Here is a 14803-nt window from a genome sequence, read left to right as displayed (position 1 = left end):
CCCGGTAAGGCAGTGCTTGTTCACGGCTGCCGACTGGCCTCCCCAAGGCTGTCATTCTCAGCGAGTACTTTAGGAGTACCTTAGATCGGCACATTCTCCCATTGAAACATTTTTGTTAGTGGAGACAAGGGAGATAGTGGCAAGGATGCAGGGATCATCACAGCCACTAGGGATTTGTTGAATGACCTTGGGCAAATCACTTCCCTTCTCTGGGCTTGTAGTTCTTGGCTCAATATGAGGGAATAGATTTAAAATTATGCCCCCTGTAATACCCCTGTTTTTACCTCTAAGAACAGATTTTTAAAGGTGGTCTTTTCCTAATTTGTGGAAATGTTTTAACAGAATGCTCTCAATATTTTTCGCCCATGTGATTCTTAGATTCATGTGAATCTAACACAAGAAGGTGTCTGATATTGTTCCCAACAGGAACCAGAGCGGCAGGGCTAGATATCCTCTCACGAGACTGCCCTGTGAAGGTGCTGTCACTTTTGATGAATTATCAAGACTTTGTAGTGGGTGTTCTACTGGCCAAAGGATAAACTGGAGACTCCCTGGGTCGAATGTGTTGGTGAGGCACTGAATCTGATTGCTGAAAGGTGATTCAGCTGCACGTTAGGCATCAGTTTAGGGTTGTCTAGGCTTGGCATCTAAAGGGAGTGCCTGCTGTACCTGAAACCTCATAGGTCTTCTCTTCCGAATTGTTTTCAAGGCCTTGGGGGTACAGAGGCTTAGAGAAAATACATAGTTGTGCCTCAGACTGATGGGCCTCATCTGTTTAATGGAGAAACACCAACCACACTCAGTCTGGGCAGCATTTTAGAGCTCCGTGGTATAACCACTATCTAGCTACATGTGGCAATTGAGCATTTGAAATGTGGCTAGACTGAATTGAAATGTGCTGTATAAAATACACACTTAATTTCAAAGACAGTATTTTTAAAATGTAAAATATTTCAAAAATTTAAAACTATGGTTTAAATATTTTAGATATATTGGGTTAAATAAAATATATTAGTAAAATATTTCACTTGTTTTTTGACCTCTTAAATGTGGCTACTAGAAAATGTTATAATGCTGTTAGGAAGTGCTGTTCTAGAATACAGAATGTGGCTGCCCTGACTGGAGTGTGACTACGAGATAGTTGCCTGACTGGAGACAATGAAGGCTCAGGCCAAGGTAAGGAGAGGGCTGACAGGGAAGAACTGGCACAACTAGAGCCGAATGTTTGGGGGAGGTATATGTCTGCCAAAAAATGAATATAATTTCAGGTGACTCAGTCGAAGTGGAGGGGTCAGTTTCTCTTGTTCTGCCCTGCTCATATCTAGATAACTCTTACTTTTCCTTTAGGTCAGGGGTCTCCTAAGCCAGAAAACCTTCCCTGACTTTAAGTGCACTCCCTTCTATGTTTGCACAAATCTCTTTAACTTTACCTCATTATAGTAAAATTATGTTTTCACATTTTGCCTTTATACTCAAACCTCCACCAAAATATTGTGAGCTCTCTGAGGGTAAGGACTTTGTCTTATTATCGTTATACCTGGAGACAGATTAAAACAATACAGTGTTTGTGGGGACCAGGGAAAAGGGGAATGGGAGAGGCTCCTCTGGTTAGTCTAAAAGAAAAGTATCAGGCACCTACTTGAGTCCTTATTTGATTTATTTCTGACCATGAGAGGGGTTGCTGAGATGTCCAAAGATGTGCAAATGGCAGGATCTGGCGCACCATAGTAGGCAGGGGAGTGAAGAGTTCTGACCTCGGGTCTTCCTAGACCTTCAGGTCACACGGGAGTTGTTCTGTTTATAGACAGCACTGTTCTTAGTACCCTTCTTCCTCTATTTTCCTTGCTTCCTTATAACTAGGTTTCTCTACACCCTTCCTCAAAAAGAGTGACGTAGGTCCAGGTGTACCCTCCCACCTGGCCTGGGTCCTCTCACTTCTTTGTAAGGCCTGAAAAATTCCCTGGTGGGGGATGGTTAGAAAAGGAAGAGGAACCTTCTTTGTAAGTGTGGAAGTCAGAAGGGGAGGGAGCAAAGTGACAATTTATGTATCTGGACAAATATATCTTGGACCAGGTTTTGCATCCCCCCATGCCCTTTCCCCTCCAGTGATCAAATAGCTCTCTGGATGCCCCTTAATTCTTTCATCCTATCCATTCTGATCTACCCAGCACTTGCCCAGGCAACACCAGTCCAGGAGAACAAATGGAGTTATGCACAGCATTGGTGATTTCCTTGTATTGTGCCTCCAGTGGTTATGGCTGCAGACACACACATCCTTCCAGTTATTTCTGAACATACTCTGGAAATGTCTTATGAGCTCTCTTCTTCATTGTGTGCACCTGCTAGGATGCTCCCTCCTACTCAGCCCTGTTTAGTGGGATTTTTCAGCCTACTGTAAAGCCTACTGCTGCCTGTAAAGCCGCCTAAGTGCATCACTTGCTGGTGTTCACCATGGTAACAACAATGTATGGGGACAGAATATGTTTCTAGAGCTGCTGGTGCCACTACTTCTGACAAGTTACTGGGGTCCCTGAAATAAAACACCACAATGCAGGTGAGTACCAAAGTGGGGAGAATTTTTAGTTCCTTTTAGAGGTGCTAAATCAGTATTGCCGATTTCCCAGTATCTTAGAATACTTAATGAAAACAGGTCAGGTGCGGTGGCTCACGCCTGTAATCCCAGCACTTTGGGAGGCCGAGGCAGGTGGATCACTTGAGGTCCGGAGTTCAAGAACAGTCTGGCCAACATGGTGAAACCCCATCTCTACTAAAATTAGAAAAATTAGCAGGGCGTGGTGGCGGGAACCTGTAATCCCAGCTATTCAGGAGGCTGAGGCACGAGAATCACTTGAACCCAGGAGGCGGAGGTTGTAGTGAGTCGAGATCACACCACTGCACTCCAGCCTGGGCGTGTGGTGGCTCATGCCTGTAATCCCAGCACTTTGGGAGGCCAAGACAGGCAGATCACTTGAGGTCAGGAGTTTGAGACTAGCCTGGCCAACATGGTGAAACCCCGTCTCTACTAAAAATACAAAAAGTTAGCCAGGCGTGGTGGTGGGCGCCTATAATCCCAGCTACTCAGGAGGCTGAGGCATAAGAATTCTTGAACCCAGGAGGCGGAGGTTGCAGTGAGCTGAGATTGCACCATTGTACTCCAGCCTGGGCAACAATAGTGAAACTCTAGTCTCAAAAAAAAAAAAAAGAAAATGAAAACAGTCCCTCCTAAGATTTTCAAATAAATGAAATACCACATTACTCATATTGTTTTATTTTTATTATTACATTAAAAAATCAAATAGTATCACTAGGTTTATAATGAAAAACAGCAAACCCTGTCCCAACCCTCTACACTCTCAGTTTCTACTCCCTAGATATAATCTCTCTTCTTCCAGCTACCTCTTCTGGTATTTATCTCCGTATTTCTAAATAGCATGCTTGTACTACTAGTTCTTAATTTTTCAGTTTGGGCCATTATTTTACTTTTTGTTATAGGAAATACGGTATGTATTTATACTCTGAAGACTGCTAATACACACATGTACTTCTCCATCTTCCATCCTTCTGTTTATCTATATCACCCTATATGGGTAGAGTACTATTCATTATGCTATTACGAAGGTACATAATTGATCCAATTAGCATAATATATTTCCTTTCTTTTGACTGAAGTTAACTATTGCCTTTCTCCATACAGCCTTGTTAAGTACCTAGCATTCAAGTGTCTATAATCAATTTATTCCAAACTGTCCTCTCAAAACATTGAAACACATCAAGTAGTCTATCAGTTTATTTTTTAAATTGGAGACAACTCTCTAGGAGCCCATCATCCTCCTTCACTCCAGACTAGTTTTTCTCTAAGCCTATTGCGCAGCTTTTGTACTGAAATAATTTTATCCTTTCTTCTGTTTTCCACTTCTTTTTGTTTTTCTGAAAGATTTCCACCTTCCAGCTTTTCTGCTGAATTTTAAAAGTTGTTATGTTTTAAATTTACCAGAGCAGTTTCTTGTCAACCTCTCTTTTAATTAAAAACATTTTTTATTTTTGTAATTTAAAGTTTTATTGTAAATTGACAAGTACAAATTAGATATATTTATGGGGTACAAAGTGATGTTATATGTATACAGTGTGGAAAGATTAAATCAAGCTAATTAACATATCCATCACCTCAAATACTTCTTTGTGGTGAGAATACTTGACATTTACCTTCAGCAATTTTGAAATATACAATACACTATTAGTAACCATGCTATACTATTTATCTCAAAACATGTATTCCTTTTATCTAACTGAAACTTTGTACTCTGACCAACATCTCCTTGTTTCCCCTACCACCTGCTCCTACCACCCCTTCCCCCTACTCTCTGGTAACCATCATTCTACTCTGATTCTATGAGTTTTAGATTCTACATTGGGAATCATGTGACTTTGTCTTTCTGTGCCAGGCTTATTCCATTTAGCATAATGTCCTCCAGGGAAGCACTTTCTTGTCCACCCCCTTCCCCTTTTTAAATAGCAGTCTGTTCCATTTGGTGGATGCGGTATCTTATTACTCTAAGAATATTTCTAATGTTTTCTTTTGTTTCTTGAATTGTCTGTGTTGAATTTTTAAGACTTTGTTTCTGTTTTGTGTTGGAAGCTTTTCTTAAATATCTGGAGATCCTTGGCCATCCATTTGTATGTAAGAGTGGGGCACTAGAAAGTCGATAGAAAGTTCTGTGTACACTGGCCAGTAAGGTGGCTCACACCTGTAACCCCAGCACTTTGGGAGGGCGAGACAGGCAGATCACTTGAGGCCAGTTAAAGACCAGCCTTGCCAACATGGTGAAACCCCATCTGTACTAAAAATACAAAAATTAGCCGGGCATGGTGGCACGTACCTGTAATCCCAGCTACTTGGGAGGCTGAGGCATGAGAATTGCTTGAACCCAGGAGGTTGAGGTTGCAGTGAGCTGAGATGATGCCACTGCGCTCCAGCCTGGGCAACAGACCAAGACTCTATCTCAAAAAAAAAGAGGAAATTCTGTGTACATACTCAGGATTTGTAATTAGTAGGACATACTGCAGTATTTTTCAAACTTCTGGTCGCAAACCCATTAGTAGTTTGTGAAATCAATATAATCAGTTTTATTTCCCCCAAATGACAGAACAGAATAGAAAACACCACCTCAGAATACATCATACATAGAAAGGGAATTATTTTATGAAACTTTGGTTTCTTACACACACATATCATATATACATATTATGTACTGGTTTGGTCCCATAAAATGGGAGGTTTTTTTTTTTTTTTATTTTATCTTTTATTGTGGGTGTTTCTTCAAAGAAATTTGAAAAAGTACAACTTAGGATAATCAAGGAGATCTGCAACTGTCAGGACAGGTAGGTCTTTTCTCTTAGAGAGGTTAAGTTCTGGCTGGGCGCAGTGGCTCATGCCTGTAATCCCAGCACTTTGGGAGGCTGAGATGGGCAGATCACGAGGTCAGGAGATTGAGACCTGGCTAACACGGTGAAACCCTGTCTCTACTAAGAATACAAAAAATTAGCCGGGCATGGTGGCACACGCCTGTAATCCCAGCTACTCGGGAGGCTGAGGCAGGAGAATCATTTGAACTCGGGAGGCGGAGGAGGTTGCAGTGAGCCGAGATCGCACCACTGCACTCCAGCCTGGGCGACAGAGCAAGACTCCATCTCAAAAACAAAAAACAAACAAAAAAACCAGAAAGGAGGTAAGTTCTGGAGTAAAATTCTCTAAACTTTTGTCTGCCTGCTAGTCTGATAGACAGTGCTCATTCTTTCAGATATTTGTTGAGGACTTACAAATACTGTTGCAGGTTCTGGATATACATCAGACAAAACTGTCTCCTGGGACTAGATTCTAGTGAGGGAGATAAACAGTAAGTTATATAGTATTTAGGTCTTGTGTTAGGTAACACAGCAACGGAAGGGAAAGCTGAACATACATATATATAGATGCTGGTAAGAGGGTGGATGTGGTAGATGAATGAAATGGAAAACAAGGTCATCATCTGACAGTGAAAATGGGGAAGGAAGGGTTGGAAGAAAAGAGAAGGTGTGAAATAATTTAGGACACAGCACAGCAAACTATAGACTGTGGCCAAATCCTATTTTGGTACAGTCCACAAGCTAAGAATACTTTTTTACTTTTAAACGGGAAAAAAATTTAAGATTTTTTACATGCTATTACATCATAGCATGTAAAAAATAAATGCAACACAAATTTCATTTATTTACATATTACCTCTGGCTACTTTCATGCTACAGTGGCAAAGTTGAATAATTGCAAAAGAGACTATGACCTGCTATGCCAAAAATATTTATCTGGCCCTTTACAGAAAAAGTTGGCTGACTCCTGATCTAGGAAGATGGGAAGGTATATAGAGTAGGGAAATATGATTATCAGGCAGCATTAAGGCCTGAAGGTTATGGACATGAATTTAAAGTAAGACTAATCAGCATAGTTGCTTCACAGAAGTAGGTACAAAGGCAAAGAGCTGGCTTTAAAGTTGTGATTTTGCAAAGTGAGTGTGACAAAAAGGGGTAAACTAAGTTAAAAGTACATGCAAGTTACATGATTATAATGATTGATCCTGGGATTTAAGTTGATTATGACAGGAAGAGAAGGAACTTGGAGATTAGGGACAATGAAAAGGTGGTAGGGAGTGTTGGAGTTAAGTTACTAGATGTCTGGAAGACAGACAGTGGTGGTCAGATAATGAGATAGATCATGGAGGGGTTACAGTTTTTGGTAATAATGAGATAGATCTAAGTTATGACTGAGAGTGAATGGATGAGAATAGTAGAGAACAAGGTCAGTGGAAAACTATTCAAAGAACCTATAGTCAGGGTGTTGAAACAATTATCCCTGTATGTGATTAAAAATCGCCAAGAGTTAAATCAGGAGTAGTGCTGCGGGAAATGAAATGAGCAATGAACTAAACTTACTAAGAAATGAGAGGGGATGACCCAGGGTTTGTAGATTTTGTACATGATAGCAATGAAGAGATATTATTTGATTGTATGCAACTCAAAGCTGAGAGTTTTAAGGGAAGATAGGAGACATGTCTGGAAGCAGTAATGAGGAACAAGAACATTATCTACCCCATCTCCAGGACCAGTAATAGGAGGACTGTGGGAGAAAAAAATCACCTTGAGAGGGCTGCAGTGAAAGCAGTATCCTAAGATAACAGCCAAGTTTCGGACTGCTGGGATCCAAGCCAGGGAAAGGTTTCTGACTCTTCAGAATGCTGAGCTTTAGGCTGGGCACAGTGGCTCACACCTGTAATCCCAGCACTCTGGGAGGCCAAGGTGGGCAGATCATTTGAGCCCAGGAGTTCAAGACCAGCCCAGGCCACATGGTGAAATCCCATCTCTACACAAAATACAAAAATTACCCAGGTTTGGTGGTGCATGCCTGTAGTCCCAGCTACTCAAGAGGCTGAGGTGGAGAATCACTTAAGCCCAGGAGGTTGAGGCAGCAGCGAGCCATGATCACGCCACTGTACTCCAGCCTGGGCAACAGAGTGAAACACTGTCTCAAAAAAACAAACAATGCTGAGCTTTAAATCCCTAAATTCAGTAGGATGTCTCCCCTCAGCTCCCAGTTGTTCTTGGTGGCTCCAACTAGTTCATCTTCCCCAGGAGATAACAAATGAACAAATGAATGAGTTTATAAGGGGCGAGGATCTCAGGACTAACTTACTTCATAATCTTTCAAGTAATCATCTTGTTTTTAGCCCTCCACCTACTCCCTCTTGCTTTCCAGATAACTGATGCCTCCAATTCCTAAGCCTTTTCTGGGGTTCTATGGCACAAACATGCTTGCTTATTGCTAGTAACACTCCTCCAGCCCCCGCCCCAGACTTCTGCTTTCCCTGGTCTACTCAGTTTGTTCCTTGTTTTTTGCTTTCTAGATTCAAAGATTTTGTTGACATTGCCTGGATGCTGCCATCTTTTCTCTCATATTCTTTGTCCTTACATCATTTAACATTCCTTTACTGTAATTTTAGTGGCATTTCAGGAGGAAGCCATGTTTCCAGTCCACCTTTCTTTTTTGTTGTTTTTGAGACAGTCTTACTCTGTCACCCAGGCTGGAGTGCAGTAGCATGACCTCAGCTCACTGCAACCTCTGCCTCCCAGGTTCAAGCGATCCTCCCACCTCAGCCTCCTGAGTAGCTGGGACCACAGGCATGCGCCACAACAACCGGCTAATTTTTGTATTTATAAGTAGAGATGAGGTTTCTCCATGTTGGTCAGGCTGGTCTTAAATTCCTGGCCTCAAGTGATCCACCCTCCTCGGCCTCCCAAAGTGCTGGGATTACAGGCATGAGCCACTGCACCGGGCCAATCCACTGTTTAAAAAGTTGTCAACAAGAGTTTTGTTAAGGGGTCAGACATGTCTGACTGGTTGACTTTTCCCAGAATGCTGCTTAGTCCCTGAAAATTCCCAATAGGTCCACCCACCAGGCTTCTGGTATCCCAGTGGTGGAAACAACCTAGGCTGATTCTGAGTTTTCCACTGCATTTCTTCTTCTAATTGTCACTCTTTTCCATTCCTGTCCTTTCTCTCATCCCTTACCTGCTGATAATGAATCTTATCGTTTCTAAAATTCCACTCTCCTGGGGGCATCCACAGCTGGATCGTCTTCTTCACTGCCATTCCTCAGGCCTTAGAACAGGTCCCCTTCATACACCCTTGTGCTCCAACTGGTATTTATGAAACCTGTTCACTTCAATATACTTTCAGGCCAGGCTCACACCTATAATCCCAGCACCTTGGGAAGTTGAGGCCAGTGGATCACTTGAGGTCAGGACTTTGAGACCATCCTGGCCAACATGGTGAAACCCTGTCTCTACTAAAAATACAAATATATATATATATATATAAGCAGCTAGGCATGGTGGCATGTGCCTGTAGTCCCAGCTGCTCAGGAGGCTGAGGCATGAGAATCACTTGAACCCAGGAGGTGAAGGTCACAGTGAGCTGAGATCATGCCACTGCATTCCAGCTTGGGCAACAGAGCAAGACACCATCTCCAAAATATATCTGATCTATATATAGATCTATATATAGGTATATATAGATCTCTTATGAGAAACTCTTATGAGCTCAGTTTCTGCAGGACTGGGTAGTTGCCTCCTCATTATGGTCAGTTCCAGCATCATTCAGATTCTCTGTCCTTACCCATTTCCAGAACAAGCAGGATGAAAATCACTTATCAGCATAGCACCCACCCTCAAGCACAAGGTTATCCGATGTTTTCAAGGAGTCCAGCATTTCATAACGGAACCCCCTGATTAGTTTGCTAACTGATGAAAGCAGAGTTAAATTCCTGTTATGCAGGCTTAGAGTACAGGAGATTCTATGTCCCCATTTCCTCTGTCCCCCAATCTATCCCTTGGCAAACACAAGTACCTCTACTAGAATAACCATACTCCCTCTTCCCAACCCACTTCTCTTGTTTAAGGGAACTGGCAGTGTTTGTGTATGTCAACAGCATCGGAGTATCTGGGTTCCCTGGAGAGTTAGATTTTCTGTATTAATTACAAATTGGGGGGTTACTCTGGCTCCAGTAAAAGCAATACCAGGATTGAAGTCCCCTCTCGGATTATTATGGTGGTTGGGATTTGCTGGAAGAAGCATAGGTCCAGAAAAGAATGTAAAAAAAAGGTGCTAGAAGGAAAGAATAAGGCCTATAGCATGAGGCTGCCAGAACCTTTGGACAAGTCACTATCTAAAAGCAAGTAAAGACCTAGCTTTTTGTCCATTCTAGTCAGGCACCTGGTGGCGTCTTTCAGAACATACTGGCCCGGCGGTGGCTCATGCCTGTAATCTCAGCACTTTGGGAGGCTGAGGCAGGAGGATCACTTGAGGTAAGGAGTTCGAGACCAGCCTGGCCAACGTGGTGAAACCCCGTCTCTACTAAAAATACAAAAATTAGCCAGGTATGGTGGCGGGCACATGTAGTCCCAGCTATTTGGGAGGCCGAGGCAGAATAATCACTTCAACCCAGGAGTTGGTGGTTGCAGTGAGCTGAGGTCGCACCACTGCACTCCAGTCTGGGTAGCAAAGCGAGAACCCATCTCAAAAAAAGAAAAAGAAAAAAAAAAAAAAAAAGAGCATACCACAACCCTTTAATAAAACGGTCTCTGAGAAAAACAGCTATTACAATGTCCATGTACTTGACACCATGTGAGAAACAGCCTCCAGTAAGTCATTGGCCAGACAGGTAAGTATGAAATAGGATAACACTGTATTATATATAGCTCAGGATGCACTGAAAATAGAAGTTTGAAGCAACAGCTGACAGAAGAGTCTAAGCGATAACACACAGACTAGTTTGTCTCTGCTTCTTGAGAACAGCAGCCTGCAACCTTCAAACAAGCTCATAATGCATGAGTCAACAAGAAGCTATATTTGATTCACAATCCACTTTAATAAAGATGCCCTAGAATCAAAGAACTTGGCATGAGAAATTATGCCCAGGCTGGGGTGCAGTGGTGTGATCATAGCTCACTGCAGCCTCTGAACTCCTGGGCTCAAGGGATCCCCCTGCCTTAGCCTCTGGAGTTGCTGGGACTACAGGTGCGCACCACTGTGCCCAGCTAGTTTTTAATTTTTTTGTAGAGGTAGGGTCTCATTATGTTTCCCAGGCTGGTCTCGAACTCCTGGCTTCAAGTGATCCTCCCACCTTGGAATCCCAAAGTGCTGGGATGTGCTCAGTATTAAATGTCAAGAAGATACTGTTAAAATAATAATTGTGCTCAATAGTTGTGTCTTTATACTATTCTGAGTCTTAGGTTTCTTTTCTGTAAAACTAAACAATACTACCTTCTTTGCAGGGGATAGCATAGTCCCTGGTTTATAGTAAATGCTTTCCTCCAATTGAGTCAAGATATACTTCTCTGCTACCTCCATCTATTAGAAATGCTTGCCTTCTGTTACCAGAAAAACAAACACTTTCCACATGACAACTCTGAAGACAATAATCATACTACCATTGCGCTTTTCTGGATGTGTCACAAATTGTATACATGTCCCTGCCTTACAAATGACATCTCCTATACACAGAGTCCTTAATATTGCTACATTCAATGTATAATCAACTAAAACATCAGTATCATCTTAATGTGAATTTCTGTTAATCCAAGTTCTCCCCCACTATGCAAGTGCAGTAAATATTTTAAAATGAAGGGGTGTGTGTGTGTGTGTGTGTGTGTGTGTATAGATATATATGTATATATATATATATATATTTGTTGTTGTTGTTGTTGTTTTTGAGACAGAGTCTTGCTCTGTTGCCCAGGCTGGAGTGCAGTGGCACGATCTCAGCTCACTGCAAGCTCCGCCTCCCGGGTTCATGCCATTCTCCTGCCTCAGCCTCCTGAGTAGCTGGGACTACAGGCGCCCGCCACCAAGCCCAGCTAATTTTTTGTATTTTTTTAGTAGAAATGGGGTTTAATCGTGTTAGCCAGGATGGTCTTGATCTCCTGACCTCGTGATCCGCCTGCCTCAGCCTCCCAAAGTGCTGGGATTACAGGCGTGAGCCACTGTGCCTGGCCAACAATATATATTCTTTTTTTTTTTTTTTTTGAGACGGAGTGTCGCTCTATCACGCAGGCGGGAGTGCAGTGGCGCGATCTCGGCTCACTGCAAACTCCACCTCCTGGGTTCACACCATTCTACTGCCTTAGCCTCCCGAGTAGCTGGGACTACAGGCGCCTGCCACAACGCCTGGCTAATTATTATTTTTTTTTTTTTGTATTTTTAGTAGAGACGGGGTTTTACCGTGTTAGCCAGGATAGTCTTGATCTCCTGACCTCGTGATCTGCCCGCCTCGGCCTCCCAAAGTTCTGGAATTACAGGCGTGAGCCACCGCGCCCGGCATATATTCTTAACTCTGTGTAAATTTTAATTTGTTGGTTTCATTCTTTTGAGATGATTATGAATATTGATTCTGTCACTCATTGCTTAAGGACCAGGCAGGTGAACCACTTGACATTTTTTATCATCAGAATAAATTGACAAAACAATATCTTTTGAGGTGGAATGGCAGTATCTTCTGAGTAGTAATTAAACCATAATTCTAGATGGTGATAACCGTCGTCATAATGAAAGCATGTTGCTTGTTGACTATTTAACCATGCTGTTTAAGTCATATTAAAAACATCAATACTTAAAAGTTTCCATTATCTTGAAAATACATTTATTTGAGATGCCATTTGGATAATGACTTTAACTATATATTAAGGTTCATTCAACCCTTTCCCTTTCCGTTTCCCTTCCCAAACCTCTCCTATTTGTTTGAACTAAAAATATTTCTTTTGTTTGTTTGTTTGAGACAGGGTCTTGCCCTGTCACCCAGGTTGGAGTACAGTGGCTCAATCATGGCTCACTGCAGCCTAGACCTCCTGGGTTCAAGTGATCTTCCTGCCTCAGTCTCTTGAGTAGCTGGGACTATAGGTGCACGCCACCACTTCCGGCTAATTTAAAAAAAAAATTGTATGAAGACACATGCACACGTATGTTTATTGCAGCACTATTCACAATAGCAAAGACTTGGAATCAACCCAAATGTCCATCAGTGACAGACTGGATTAAGAAAATGTGGCACATATACACTATGGAATACTATGCAGCCATAAAAAAGGATGAGTTTGTGTCCTTTGTAGGGACATGGATGCAGCTGGAAACCATCATTCTCAGCAAACTATCGCAAGAACAGAAGACCAAACACCGCATGTTCTCACTCATAGGTGGGAATTGAACAATGAGATCACTTGGACACACGAAGGGGAATATCACACACCGGGGCCTATTGTGGGGAGGGGACGGGGGGAGGGATAGCTTTAGGAGATATACCTAATGTAAATGACGAGTTAATGGGTACAGCACACCAACATGGCACATGTATACATATGTAACAAACCTGCACGTTGTGCACATGTACCCTAGAACTTAAAGTATAATTAAAAAAAAATTTTTTTTTTAAATTGTAGAGAAGGGGTCTTGCTATGTGGTCCAGGCTGGTCTTGAACTCCTGGGCTCAAGTAATCCTCCAGCCTCAGCCTTCCAGAGTGCTGGGATTACAGGTGTGAGCCACGGTGTCCAGCTATATTTCCTTTTCTAGAAGTGTTCTCTCAAACTGTTGACTGGCCCACCATAAAAGATTGTTCCCGTATATGAAGCTCTGAGTGACTACCATATGCCAACCACTCTATATGAATTTTCTCATTTGACACTGTGAGATAAGCACTTTTATTACTTCTGTTTTATAGATTACAAAACCAAGCTCAGTGAGGTTCACTAATTTGCTCGACATACAGTCAATAAGAGACACCTGAAGGGCCAGTAGCAATGGAGGAACAGAAGACCCTAAGAGAAAAATGCTGATGCAATTAGACTGTACCTGGTCTCCCCCACCTTCCAGACTGGGGCCCTGACACAAAGACTTTGTCAGACAAGCACAGAGAGGGGAAGATTTCACTTTATTGTTACATCAGTCTCACAAATAAACCCAACACAGCCAGAAACACTGAAACGATAAAGTGCCAATGCAGAGAGGCCTGGCAACAGGAGGAGGGAGGAATCCAGTTCTCCTCCTCCACGTCCCCAGCCTGGAAATATATTTCTATTACACAAGAGTGAGGGCAGCTGACATACCAGGCAACCCATTGTATAGACACTTTGAGCTAAGAAATAGAAAATTGTACCAGGTAGGGCCTGTGCAGGGCAAGGAAATAGAAAAAAGTCAGAAAACGTTATTTTCCCAAATGAGTCAGGCATGGAAATATCAAATGATAAAAACAACATTTTTCAAACTCCCTGTATTTGAGATAGACATCTAATAACGAATGAGACAGGTTTGGTACTTCATGCTACTGCCTATTTTCAGAACTATGACATGGGTAGACACCCTTTCTCCCACACCCTCAATCTAAGGTACCAGAATTTTTTAGGACTCCTGGGAAAAACTGACCTCACCTTCTTACCTTCCCAGCCCCAAAAAATTAGACCCAGTGCTTCCTCATGCACATCAAGGAGATGTGGGCTAGGAGAGTAATCAACTTGGAGGCATTTAAAGAAAGTTAATGAAGCTCGAGACTTCCCATAATTGTCTCAAGACATTTTTCGGAGCCTCTATCAAGCCTGGGATTTAAAACATAATTATTTGGTTAGAAAATTCAAATGTTTTGACTGCATTAAATGAGATTATATCTGAAGCTGAGTTCACCCCAACTATTTCAATTCCAAAACTAGAAAATTATTGACTAATCTTCAGAGGCCAGAAGAATCACTAAAAGTTATCTAATCATCCCCGATACCATATCATCGTAAACTCAAAGGGCCAGAAGCAGTCATGTCTTTCCAGAACTTGAGAGTTCCTGGCCTCACGCAGTCCATGGGGAATTGGAATCCAAATAAGAATAAACCAGAACGGGCCGGGTGTGGTGGCTTACGCCTGTGATCCCAGCACTTTGGGAGGCCAAGGTGGGCAGATCACGGGGTCAGGAGATCAAGACCATCCTGGCCAACATGGTGAAACCCCAACTCTGCTAAAACACACACACACACACACACACACACACACACACACACACACACACACACACACAAAAAGCCGATGTGGTGCCATGCGCCTGCAGTCCCAGCTACTCCAGAGGCTGAGGCAGGGGAATAGCTTGAACCCGGGAGGTGGAGATTGCAGTGAGCCAAGGTCGCGTCACTGCATCTCAGCCTGGTGACAGAGTGAGACTCCGTCTCAAAAAATAAAATAAAATAAAA

This window comes from Macaca thibetana, chromosome 14, assembly GCF_024542745.1.
Source record: "Macaca thibetana thibetana isolate TM-01 chromosome 14, ASM2454274v1, whole genome shotgun sequence".
NCBI lineage: Eukaryota > Metazoa > Chordata > Mammalia > Primates > Cercopithecidae > Macaca > Macaca thibetana.
The sequence above is the reverse complement of the archived record's forward strand: the minus strand, read 5'-3'. Positions refer to the sequence as shown.